Source organism: Enhydra lutris, unplaced genomic scaffold, assembly GCF_002288905.1.
Source record: "Enhydra lutris kenyoni isolate GAN:26980312 unplaced genomic scaffold, ASM228890v2 scaffoldscaffold2, whole genome shotgun sequence".
NCBI classification, from domain to species: domain Eukaryota; kingdom Metazoa; phylum Chordata; class Mammalia; order Carnivora; family Mustelidae; genus Enhydra; species Enhydra lutris.
The window spans coordinates 88489947-88502712 of NW_019154086.1; the positions used below are offsets into that span (position 1 = coordinate 88489947).

Here is a 12766-nt window from a genome sequence, read left to right on the forward strand (position 1 = left end):
AAAGGGCCACCAGAAGGCAGAGGAAGGGTTCCCAGTTCTAAGGCTCATCAGCTCCAAGAGAGGAGCAGACATCATGCTTTCCCGCCAGCAAGGGGGAGGGGCGTGGCAGTCTCCGTCAGGCCAGAGAGGGCAAGGAATGTCCCCGAAACAAAGTTTGTTTCGGCAGCTGCTTGGGAATATTCCTTTAAGTCTCTGTCTCGAGTTAGACTAACCCCAGTTGGCTCCAGTTATAGCCCTAAACACACGAAATGAGTGAGGGAGAAGCCCCACATCTATTAGAAGGAATGGAGAGACGAAAGTCAGAGTCCTCTTACTCTGCTTGCCCCATTCCTTCAAAAACAACAAACACAACAGACAACAAAAAGACAAGACAAAGACAACCGCAGGCCCAGCAGTTCTTACCCAGAACCTGCCACCGGTGGGGACTTTTTGATCTTCTGGCCGTCCAGGGGGATTCGAACCCCCTGGCTGCCTAGGGGGACTCGAACCCCCAGGCTGCCTAGGGGGACTCGAACCCCCGACCGCCTAGGTGACCGCCTAGGGGGACTCAAACCCCATGACTGCCTAGGGGGAACTCGAACCTCGTGACTGTCTAGGGGGACTCGAACCCCCTGGCGATCTACCAGTGGGGGGAAGGGGCATCCCCGCATCCTCTCCAGCCCTGGGGAGCATGGCCGCGTCCGGCTTCACCCCGGTGGGCTATAACCGGAGCTCCACCCAGACAGACCAACCTATCTCACAGAGCACCTGGAGATTGGCGGATCCCACAGAGTAAAACCTGTGAGATCTTACCTCGAGGCTTTTCCCAGAAATTCTGATGCTGGCTCAGTTCTCATCGTTTAATCCTGGACGAGCCCCCAATTTTGGGTCCGTGATTAAAGGAGCGAGACTGATACAAAGCGAAGGTCAAGTAAAGCTTTATTTCGCGCCAAGCATCAAGAATTTAACTGAACATTCGGGGACGCACCTCTTACAAGAGAGGGCGACCCTTCTCTGTTTCACAGACTAGCTTTTTTTTTTTAAAAACATTTTTTTAAATTTATTTTCAGCATAACAGTATTCATTGTTTTTGTACCACACCCAGTGCTCCATGCAATCCGTGCCCTCTCTAATACCCCCCACCTGGTTCCCCCAACGTCCCACCCCCCCCACCTCTTCAAACCCTTCAGATTGTTTTTCAGAGTCCATAGTCTCTCATTGTTCACCTCCCCTTTCAATTTCCCCCAACTCCCTTCTCATAACTCCCCATGTCCTCCATGCTATTTGTTATGCTCCACAAATAAGTGAAACCATATGATAATTGACTCTCTCTGCTTGACTTATTTCACTCAGCATAATCTCTTCCAGTCCCGTCCATGTTGCTACAAAAGTTGGGTATTCATCCTTTCTAATGGAGGCATAATACTCCATAGTGTATATGGACCACATCTTCCTTATCCATTCGTCTGTTGAAGGGCATCTTGGTTCTTTCCACAGTTTGGCGACCGTGGCCATTGCTGCTATGAACACTGGGGTACAGATGGCCCTTCTTTTCACTACATCTGTATCTTTGGGGTAAATACCCAGTAGTGCAATTGCAGGGTCATAGGGAAGCTCTATTAATTTCTTGAGGAATCTCCACACTGTTCTCCAAAGAGGCTGCACCAACTTGCATTCCCACCAACAGTGTAAGAGGGTTCCCCTTTCTCCACATCCCCTCCAACACATGTTGTTTCCTGTCTTGCTAATTTTGGCCATCCTAACTGGTATAAGGTGATATCTCAATGTGGTTTTAATTTGAATCTCCCTGATGGCTAGTGATGATGAACATTTTTTCATGTGTCTGTTAGCCATTTGTATGTCTTCATTGGAGAAGTGTCTGTTCATATCTTCTGCCCATTTTTTGATATGATCACAGACTAGCTTTTAAGGGCAAAGGCCATGCGGCGGGCCTGGCCATGCATAGGTGGCCAATGAGATTGTAACACACACAGGAAACTCCACAGTGATGCTAGGTGACCAATTGAGTTACAATTTACCCTAGTAGACATTTGAACCAGCCTATTTTACCTTGATTGGGATTGGCACCCAAAAGGCTCCCAAAGGGCAGGGCCCATACTCCTTGGTAACCAGGGAGACAGTATGCAGCCCCTGCCCCACTGATCGGAGGTCTCCACCTGGCCTGACCCACCCTTGTATTTGGGCTTTGTTACCTGAAGCTGGTTTCTGGGACTTGTCTCCAAGTAAATCCCCTGGGGGAAGGGGAGCAGGGACAGTTTCTAAATATGTCCTTACAAGTCTAAACACACTTGGCCTCTAAATGCAATGTGTCATCTGGATTGGTTTATGGACCAGAAAAGAAATGAACAGAAAGAAAAAAAATTATTTTACTCTATAAAGGGAATTATCAGAAAAACTGGTAAAATTTATATGTGTAGAGGTTAGATGATAGTATTGTATTCTGGTTAATTTCCTTATTTTATTGGGTACATTAGAGTTATGAAGGACAGTGACGTTGCTTTTAGGAAACACTGAAAATTTGGGGGATCTAAGTCATTGTATCTGCAACTTATTAACAAATGGCTCAAGACAGAAAGAAACAGAGAAGGACATGTAAAGGACTAAAAATTGTAGAATACAGGTAAAGGTTTGTGTTAGGCAGGATTAGTCAGAGAAAAAAGAACCAATAGCTTATAAATAGATACATAAGAGGAGATTTATTATGGAAATCGGCTCACAAAATTATGGAGGCTGAGCTGTGCCATTTGCAAACTGGAGCACCAAGAAAACCAGTGGGATAATTCAGCTCAAGTCTGAAGGACCATGACTAAATTCTATACCTGAAACTAATATTACACTGCATGTTAACTAACTGGAACTTAAATAAAAATCTTGAAGAAAAAAAAAAAATGAAGGCCAAGAACCAGAGGAACCGGTAATGCAGCTCTTAGTCCTCGTTCAAAGTCCTAAGAACTAGGCACTCTGACTTCCAAAGTGGGAGTAAATGGATGTCCCAGCTCAACAGCAGAAAGAGTGAGAGTTTACTCTTCTTCCACTTTTTTGTTCTTTTCAAGCACTCACCAGCTTGGGTGATAGATATTTTAGTACAGGCAGATCTCTTTACTCAGTCCATTGATTCAAATGCTAATCTCTTCCAGAAATACCCTCATAGACACACCCAGAAATAATGTTTACCAGCTATCTGGGCATTTCTTAGCCCAGTCAACTTGACACATAAAGTTGACCTTTATAAGGTTGTACCAAAATTCTCTGTACCATTCACGAGGATTTACTGAAATTTTTAAAAATTATTTAAAAGTAGAAGTTAATGCCAGATACTGCTATTGCTCTATCTTGAAACCCAAACTCTCTTTTACCTCCTTACTGTTCTTCTTAATTTTCCTAAGGGCTTACAAGTTTGGAAAACACATGCCAGGAAACGTTGCAGACAACTTTTACTTTCCACCCTTCCATATAGTTCTTCTCACAAGACGCATGTTGTCACATTAAGAATACTTTCTACTGGGGCACCTGGGTGGCTCAGTGGGTTAAGCTTCTGCCTTTGGCTCAGGTCATGATCTCAGGGCCCTGGGATGGAGCTCTGAACTGGGCTCTCTGCTCAGCAGGGAGCCTGCTTGCCCCTCTCTCTGCCTACCTCTCTGCCTTCTTGTGATCTCAGTCATATAAATAAATAAAATCTTTAAAAAAAATACTTCCTTTTATCTTTGCCATTATATAAAACAAGTATATAATTCTGAAAAATCTATAGAACGCAATTACTGGCTATAATATTTTGTAGTTAGAAAGTTAAGGTATAATGAAAAATAACTTAGAAGAATGCTTAATGAGCAAGTGTTAAAGTCAGTATTTGAAGATAAAGCCAATGTCAAATAATAACAACACAGGATAAACTTCCAGAGTAAAGGAAAAAATCAGAAATTTTATTAAAATTAAAAAATAAAATTAAAATTTTATTATTAAAATTTCACGGGTCAGAGTTCTGAATTTTGACATGACCATGCAAGAACAATTATTTTCCGACATACTGAACAGTTAGATCGCTCCTGTAGGCACAGTAATGTGCATTATGAAGCTAAACATATGCTCCCTTTCAGCTGAGGTCACCAAAAATCAAGACAGTTTTTGGCTCACTCTGTTACTATATATGTTGCTGCTGCTGCTGAAGTCACCCCAGGTTATTCAGCATTACCTTCTTTTCATATGAAATAACAAGCACTTATTTTTCATTTCTGGACTCCAGCATTTGGTTGATGGTAGCAATGCAACATCACTGAGGAGATCCCACACATTAAAGCTTTCTGCAATACCCTGGATGCCTTCAGATTATTTCCAGAAGCAGGTTTAAAATAACAACCTTCAAAGACAAGCAATTCTGGAATGGCTGAGTAAACTTCAAAATTTGATTCCTTTTTATACACATAAAAACAGTGGATAAACTGTCAAAATCAACTTTTTCAGAAATGTAGAAATTCACCAAATGCTTACAATAATTCAGGGAGCATATATCAAGAAAAAATGCTGAACCTTGGTTAAGAACAGTGGTGAGTTTTGTGGCACTTTCACTTACCCTATTCCCAGTCTCCTTTCCCTAGATCTATGAAAACCTTGGAAATCAGCAAGCCTCTCAAACATGGTAGCTGTGAAAACAGTAGATTAACAATCAATGGGGTAGGTGCAGACGGAGTTTGGAGTCTCCCCCAAAGCTGCATCATCAGAGAACTTTCAGTAATTGACCTATCAGGTAATTCCCTGAAAAGTCCTGTAACCATCCCTCAGAACAACGTACTGCTTAAAATATAATCTATGAAAACTTATACTAGTTACCAAGCATGCTTAGATATAGCTTTAGAAAAACATGTACTGGCAACAGACCTCTGGGGGAGAGGACGATAGACATCCTTGAGACCCAGCAGCTGGGGATGCCCTGCTCACTCAGGGCAGAATGCCACCTGCTTCATTTTTCCATTATCTCCCCTTCCCCAGAGCATCAGCAGTTAGTCAGAAATCCTTTAGTTTGGGCTTGCCCACTACAGGTCATGTACTACGTGACCAGACATACTTTGCCTTTCTTCTTATATATCTGCAAGACTCATGGTCAATGTGTAATCTACTCTGGCCTCTTTGTTTGTTCTTACCCACTTTCTAATAAGTATGAGACTGAGGAGTTTTTCGGGGCAACAGTCCTTTCTACTGTCACCCCTTGCTCCCATTCTCTTGCAGCTGACTTGTTCATGCCTCATTCTTCTCCCTTGTGCCATCAGGAGGCAGCAAGTCCTATTCACAGGGTTTCTCTTCATTTGACTATACTAAGAGCCCCCTCAGTGTGAAAAGCACTTTCTCCAGGGCATTTCTTTAAAAACAAAACCGGAAAGAAAAGAAAAAAGGAAGAGGAGAGGAAAGAAAAAGAAAAAGAAAAAGAAAAGAAAAGAAAGGAAATGAAAAGAAAAGAAAAGAAAAGAAAAGAAAAAGAAAAGAGAAAATAAGTGAAATCTTGGGCAATTATATAACATCACAGCTGCCTGAAGCAGCAATACCAATTAGGGCAAATAACTGACCAAAAACCATTAAAGAAAAATACAGGCAATTAGGTAATTAAAAGTAATAAAAAGACATTCAAATTGAAAGGAAAGAAGTAAAACTGTATGTACAGATAATATGCTCTTGTATGAAAAAAAGAAAATCCTAAGGAATTTACACACGTGCTGTGTACTCATGCCCATGCACACACACACACACACACACACACACATGCTGTTAGAACTAATAAATGAGTTCAGATAAGTTTCAGGATCAATATACAAACAGCCATTGCATTCCTATACACTAACAATGAATACTCAAGACATGAAATTAAGAAAACAATTCCATTTACAATAGAATCAAAAAGAACAAAGTACTTAGAAATAACTTTAACAAAAGAAGTACAAGACTTATACACTGAAAACCACAAAACATTGTTGAAGTAAAAGATCTAAATAAATGGGAAGACATCAAAACTGGAAGACTTGATAATGTTAAAATGATCATACTCCTCAAACTGATCTACAGATTCAATACAATACCTATCAAAGTCTCATCGTTTTTTTTACAGAAACTAAGAAGCTAATTCTCAAATTCAGATGGAAATGCAACAGGCCTAGAACAGGTAAAACAATTAAAAAAAAAAAAAACTTGGAACACTCATTCTTCCTGGTTTGAACTTATTACAAAATTAGAATAATCAAGACAGTGTGGTACTGTCATAAATACCTAAAATATATATAATGTGTGTGTTTAGATATATAATATATATGATTTGGGAAACAAAAGCAGAAGAAAAATTATTACATTTCCTTACTATTTATAGCCCATTGACAAGTCCTTGAAATAGGCAGAATGACATTCCTCTAGAGACTCACCTGCCTTGATATTAATACTTTGCTAAGGTCAAAAGGTAATCTTAGCCCACCAGGATGCTATAAGTCTACTTTCATGTATAAAAATTCCTTTGGAAACTTCCTTTATCTCTACCCCCACAGATACATGTTGGCAATCATCTCTCAAGCATAAGACCCACTGATCTATATCTGAAGGGTCTCATGACTAAGGTTTTATTAGACAGTAATAAATGACCTTTTCCCAACAATACCTTGCCCCTCAAGGTCCTGGAAATCTGGCTTCCAAAATTCCTTTGAAACTTCGGCTATCCCTAACCCCCTCCCAGCTTGAAAATATATAATGGCCCACTCCTCATGACCCCAGGACCCCTCTTTCTGCCCACAGGTCCTGTCCCCTTGCTTTAATAAAACTACCTTTTTCACTGAAGATGTCTCAAGAATTCTTTCTTGGCCATAGGCTTTGAATGCTAAGGTCGTTCCTACATTAATATATATACAAAATACATAAATACATAATATAAGTAAAATATATAAAAGGAATAAGGTTGAGAATCCAGAAATAAACCTATTTTGTTAGGTTCAACAATTTACATTTATTGTCGATTGATTTGTGACATAGGTACCACAACAATTTAATAAGGAAATGATATTTTCAGTCATTGATGCTAGGATAATTGGATATCCATATAGAAAAGTTAGAATATCTCACAAGACACACAAAACTAAACTCAATATGGATTACACACTCAATATAGGAGCTAAAACTATAAAACATAGAAATATATCTTTTTTACCTTGTATTAAGCAACGGGTTCTTATATATGACTTCAGAAGTATAAGCAATATCAAAATTAAAAATGTATGTGCCTCTTCAGATTACTAACTAGTTCTGAAAAAAAATTATGTGCCTCAAAAAACATCTTTTAATTTTCTTAATTTTTAATTTATTATTTATTGAAATATATTTGATATGAACATTGTATAAATTTAAGTATACAACATGTTAATTTGTTGCATTTATATATTGTAGTATGACTGCCATTACAGTGATAATCAGCACCTCTATCACATCACATTATTATCATCTCTTTTCAGTGGCCAGAATAATTGAGTCTCTTAGCAAGTTTGATGATTATAATACAATATTATTGATGTCAAAGAACATCAATAAAGTAAAAGACATCCATAAAATGTGGGAAAATATTTGCAAATCATGTATCTGCTAAGGAACCTGTACCCAGAATATACAAAAAACACTTAAACAATTCAACAATACAGAGACAAATGACCCAATTAGAATAATGGGCAAAGGATTTGGATAGATAATTCCCCCAAGAATGAATACAAATACCCAATAAACACATCAAAAGATGCTCAACATCACTTATCACTATTGAAATGCAAATATAAACCACAATGAGCTGCCACTTTACACCTATAAGGGTGGCTAAAAAAGACAGTGAGTACTGGTAAGATGTGAAGAAATCAGAACTCTCCTACATTGCTGGTGGAAACAAAATGGCAGCCACTTCAGAACACATTTTGACAGCTTCTCAAAATGTTAATGGAGAATTACCATATGACCAGCAATTCTGCTTCTAGGTATAAACCCATGAAAATTGAAAATTTGTCCACACAAAAACCTGTAAACAAATGTTCATAGCATCATTAAGCATAATGGCTCAGGAGTGAAAACGACCAAGTATTTCCCAGCTAATAACGCATAAACAAAATGTGCTGTACCCATACAATGGAATATTATTTCTTATTTCTTTTAAATGAAGTATTGATTCATGTTGCAACATAAACCTTGAAAACATTATGCTAAAATGAAGTCAGTTATGAAAGGCCATTTATTATATGACTCTATTCATATGAAATGTCCAAAGTGGCAAATCTGTACAAAGAGCAGATTAGGGGTTGCCTGGATCCAGAGGGAAGGCTGGAGGGCTGGAGAATGACAGCTAAGGGGTGCAGGGTTTCTTGCTGGGGTAATGAAAATGTTCTAAAATCGACTTTAGCGATTGTTGCACAAGTCAGCTACTATACTAGAACCCACTGAAGTATAAACTCTAAGTGGGTGAATGACATGATAGATGAATTATATCTCAATAAGGCTGTTAAAAAAGAAAATTTCCAAAAAAATTATAGCTCTTGCTTACATTTTTATTTCTAATGCTTTTTTTTTTTTTTTTAAGATTTTATTTATTTATTTGTCAGAGAGAGAGAGAGGGAGAGAGAGCAAGCACAGGCAGACAGAATGGAAGGCAGAGGCAGAGGGAGAAGCAGGCTCCCCGATGAGCAAGGAGCCCGATGTGGGACTCGATCCCAGGACGCTGGGATCATGACCTGAGCCGAAGGCAGCTGCTTAACCAACTGAGCCACCCAGGCGTCCCATTTCTAATGCTTTTTAAACGAATATGCAACCTCAAAAGATCCCTTGAGAAAATTCTGCTCTTAAATCTTAGATCTGGAAATGTGGTCTGGAACAGTGTAATTGGATTTCAAAGTAACAAAATCATCTTAGAATTTCTCTCTGTAGCTCTGCTCTCCTTACCTATATGCCAATTTTAGCATTAGTCCTAGGAAGGACTAATAAGTGGATCCTTACTGCAGGTAACATGTAAGAAACATTGACAATTTTCCCATTTCACAAGCAGGTTCTAGCCATTGTACTCCATGGGCAACTCTTGGTTATGTGTTGCTATATTGGTAATGTTAACTACAATGCATACTGTAAGGTTTTCTTTGTTCAAGCAGGATTTTTTAAAAAATCACTGAGGTATAATTCACATACAACACTGGCTTCTTTTCAGGATTACAGCATAATTATTTGATATTTGAATATTTTGTGAAATAATCGCCACAGTAAGTCATAGGCTGTCATATATAAATACAGAATTTTCTTTTCCTTGTGATGGGAAATTTTTGCTCTCTTAACAACTTTTAACTATGCAATAGTTTATTAACTATAGTCACAACGCTGTACATTACATCCTCATGACATTTATTTTAAACAGAATGTTTTTGCCTTTTGACTCCCTTTACCCATTTCACCCACTCCTCATCTCCCACCTCTGGCAACCACCAATCTGCTTTCACTATCTATGAGCCTTTTTTTTTTTTTTCAAATATAAGTGATATCATGTGATATTTGTGTTTGACTTATTTCACTCAGCATAATGCCCTCAAAATCTATCATGTTGCTGGAAGTGGCAAGATTTATTTCTTTTTTATAAATAATCCTGCAATAAACATGGGGATGCATATATTCTTTTCAAGTTGTGCTTTCATTTTCTTCAGATAAATACCCAGAAGTGGAATTCCTGGATCATATGGTAATTCTTTTTTTTTTTTTTTTTTTTTTTTTTGAGGAAATCCTATACTATTTTCCACATGGCTATACCAATTTACATTCCCACCAATAGTGCAGGAGGGTTCCCTTCACTCTACATCCTCACTAGCTTTTGTTATTTCTTACCTTTTTGATAACAGACATTCTAATAGGTATGAGGTAATAACTTACTGTAGTTTTGATTTGCATTTCCCTGATGTTTAGAGATATTGAGCATTTTTTCACGCATCTGCTGGCTTTTTGTAAGTCTTCTTTGGAAAAAGATCCTTTGCTTATTTTTTAATCAAAAATAAGTTGCAGTTGAGTTATAGTTGTAGTGTTTTGGATATTAACTCCTCATCAGATAGATGATTTGCAAATATTTTCTCCCATTTGTAGGTCAACCTTTTTATTTTGTTGATGGTTTTCCTTACTGTGCAGAAGCTTTTTAGTTTGATATGGCTCTACTTGTTTTTTGCCACCTTTGTTTTTTGAATCAGCAAAAATCCATATGTCAAGGAGTTTATCACCTATGTTTTCTTCTAGGAGTTTTATGATTTCAGGTCTTATATTCAAATCTTTAATATGTTTAGAGTTAATTTTCACAAATAGTGTAAGATAGTAGTCCAGTTTCATTCTTTTGCATGTGCCTATCCAGTTTTCCCAACATCATTTATTGAAGAGACTGTCCTTTCCCTATTGCACGTTCTTGTCTCTTTGTTGTAAATTAAATGACCATATAGTGTGGATTTGCTTCTGGGATCTCTATTCTGTTCCATGATCTATATGTCTCTTTTTAAGACAATGCCATACTGTTTTGATTACTACAGCTTTGTGGTAGAGTATGAAATCAAGGAGTGTCATGCCTCCAGTTTTGTTCTTTCTAAGATTGCTTTTACTACTTAGGGCCTTTTGTTCATCCATACAAATTTTAGGATTATTTGTTCTATTTCTATAAAAAAAAAAAAACCAATGGAATTTTGGTAAGTATTACACTGAATCTGTAAGTTGCTTTGAGTAGAAGGGAGATTTCAACAACTGTGATTCTTCCATTCCATGAGCATCAGATATCTTTCCATTTATTTGTGTCTTATTTAATTTCTCTCATTGGTGTCTTACAGTCTTCAATGTATAAGTCTCTCACATCCTTGGTTAAATTTATTCCTATGTATTTTTTTTATGTAATTGTAAATGAGATTTTTTTTCATTTGTTTTCTGATACATCACTATTAATGTACAGATATGCAACATATTTCTGTATATTGATTTTATATCTGCAACTTTACTGAATTATTTGCTGGTTGTCACATGTTTGGGGCAGAGTCTTTAGGGTTTTGTATATATAATATGTCATTGCATATAGTCACAAATTTACTTCTTTTCCAATTTAGATAACTTTTAATTCTTTTTTGTTCCTAACTCCTGTGACTAGGACTTCCAATTCTATGTTCATTAAAAGTGGTGAAAGTGGGCATCCTTGTTTTGTTTCTGATATTAAAAGGAAAACCTTTAGCTTTTCACCATCGAATATCACGTTAGCTGTGGGCTTGTCATAAGTGGCCTTTATTACATTGAGGTATATTCCCTCCATACCCATTTTGTTGAAAGTTTTTATCACAAATGGTTATTGTCAACCGTTTTTTTTTTCTGCATCTATTGAAGTGATCATATAATTTTTATCCTTCATTTTGCAAATGTGGTATATCACATTGATTGATAGGCACATATTTAACCATCCTTGTATCCCTGGAATAAAAACCACTTGATTACCGCATATGATCTTTTTAATGTATATTTGAATTCAGTTTGCTAACATTTTGTTGAAGATTTTTTCATCTAGATTCATCAGGGATAGTGACCTGTAATTTTCTTTTCTTCTGGTGTCCTTGTCTGGTTTTGGTATCAGGGTAATACTGGCCTTGTAAAATAAGTTTGGAAGTGTTCTCTCCTCTACTTCTTGTAAGAGTTTGAGAAGGGCTGGTATTAATTCTTCTTTGAATGCTTGGTAGAATTCACCAGTGAAGCTCTCTGGTTCTGGACTTTTGTTTGTTGGGAGGATTTTGATTACTGACTCCATCTTCTTACTAGTAATTGGTCTATTCAGATTTTCTCTTTTGTCATGATTCAGTCTGAGAAAACTCTAGGAATTTACCCATTTTTTCTAGGTTAACCAATTTGTTGGCACATATTTATAATATGTAAAGAACACCTGAAAAGTCATTGAAGGGTACCTGGGTGGCTCAGTGGGTTAAGCCTCTGCCTTCGGCTCAGGTCATGACCTCAGGGTCCTGGGATCGAGCCCCACATCAGTTTCTCTGCTCAGCAGGGAACCTGCTTCCCCCTCTCTCTCTGCCTGCTGCTCTGCCTACTTGCGGTCTCTCTCTCTGTCAAATAAATAAATAAAATCTTTTTAAAAAGTCATTGAAAAATAACTTTCTCAACTTACAATAGGGTTATAGCCTGATAAACCTATCATAAGTTGAAAATACTGTAAGTTGGAAAATGCATTGAATAAACTTTATCTTCCAAACATCATAGCTTAGCCAAAACTATTTAATGTGCTCAGAACAATAACAACAGCCTACAGTCAGGTAAAATCATCTAACACAAAGCCTATTTTATGATAAACTATTTAATACTCATGTTATTTTATTGAATACTGTACTGAAAGTGAGAAACCGAATAGTTGTATGGGTACAGACTATTGTTTACCCTCATGATCATGTGGCTGATAGGGAGCTGTGGCTTGCTGCCACTGCCCAGCATCATGAGAGTATCATACTGCATATTGCTAGTTTGGTAAAATAACAAATTTAAAATTCAAAGGATAATTTCTATTGAATGCATGTTGCTTTTGCATCACTGTAAAGTCAAAATATCATAAGCCGAACCCTAGTAAGTTGAGGACCCTCTGTAACTCTATTATTTCATGTAGCTTGGCTTTGACTTAAGGTCAGTTATCTGCTTATATTATGGTAGGTAACAGTTACTCTATGAACATATAATTAATGAGTATGAACACACACATAAATCTTCATACTTGCTATACCATCAG

At 37.5% G+C, this 12766-nt stretch overlaps 1 pseudogene; it reads left to right on the forward strand.

The window, feature by feature from the left end:
• The first annotated feature begins 670 nt into the window (after nucleotides 1-670).
• Nucleotides 671-12766, forward strand: part of LOC111146779 — a 33981-nt pseudogene continuing 21885 nt past the window's right edge.